Source organism: Galeopterus variegatus, unplaced genomic scaffold (genome assembly GCF_000696425.1).
Source record: "Galeopterus variegatus unplaced genomic scaffold, G_variegatus-3.0.2 Scaffold102, whole genome shotgun sequence".
NCBI classification, from domain to species: domain Eukaryota; kingdom Metazoa; phylum Chordata; class Mammalia; order Dermoptera; family Cynocephalidae; genus Galeopterus; species Galeopterus variegatus.
Window position 1 is genome coordinate 209624 of NW_007726213.1, and position 922 is coordinate 210545.

The 922-nt window shown below is 34.4% G+C and overlaps 1 protein-coding gene across 2 annotated transcripts in view; it reads right to left on the reverse strand.

Annotated features, from left to right (window-relative positions):
• Positions 1-922, reverse strand: part of METTL15 (methyltransferase like 15) — a 263712-nt gene that overhangs the window by 142504 nt on the left and 120286 nt on the right. The window lies entirely within an intron of this gene.

The following is a 922-nucleotide window of genomic DNA, read 5'->3' on the forward strand; positions in this document are numbered from 1 at the left end:
ATCTTGAAGACAGTCTTTTTGAAATAATCCAGGTGGACAAAAAAAGGAAAAAAGAATTTTTAAAAAGTGAAGACAACCTAAGAGAGCTATCTGACAACCTTAAGCACACAAACATTTGAATCATGGGTGTTCCAGAATGGGGAGAAAAAGGAAAAGGCATGGAAAGCCTTATTCAACAAAATAATAATGGAAAACTTCCCAGGTATAAGGAGAGACATGGACCTTCAGATCCAGGACGCTGAAAGATCCCAAAAGAGATTCAACCCAAAAAGATCCTCTCCAAGACACAATATAGTCAAACTGGCAAAGATCAAAAATGAAGAGAGAATCTTAAAAGAAGCAAGAGAAAAGTCACCTATAAGGGAACCTCTATTAGACAAACAGCAGACTTCTCAACAGAAACTCTATAGGCCAGAAGAAAATGGGATGATATATTCTAAATACTAAAAGAAAAGAACTGCCAGCCAAGAATACTATATGCAGCAAGGCTATCCTTCAGAAATGAAGGAAAAATAGTGTATTTTCCAGACAAACAAAAGCTACAGGAACTTATCACCACATGACTAGCCCTGCAAGAAATCCTCAAGGAAGTCCTGCCTATGGAATCCAAAAAAAGATAATCACTACCTCAAATACACAAGAAAGGACAAAACCCACTGGTAGAACATAAATGCAAACGAGAAAGAGAAAGAAACTAAATCTTACCATCAGAGAAGCCAGTGACAGTGTAATAATGCCCCTACTTTATGTCTGATTCTAGTAATTTTGCTCTTTTATCCTTTTTCTTGATCACTCTAGATAAAGGTTTACTAAGTTTGTTATTTTTTTAAAGAATCAAGTTATCATTTAGTTGATTTTCTTTATTGTTTTTAATTCCCTATTTCAAATATTTCTGTTGTAATCTTTTTTATTTCCTACTTAT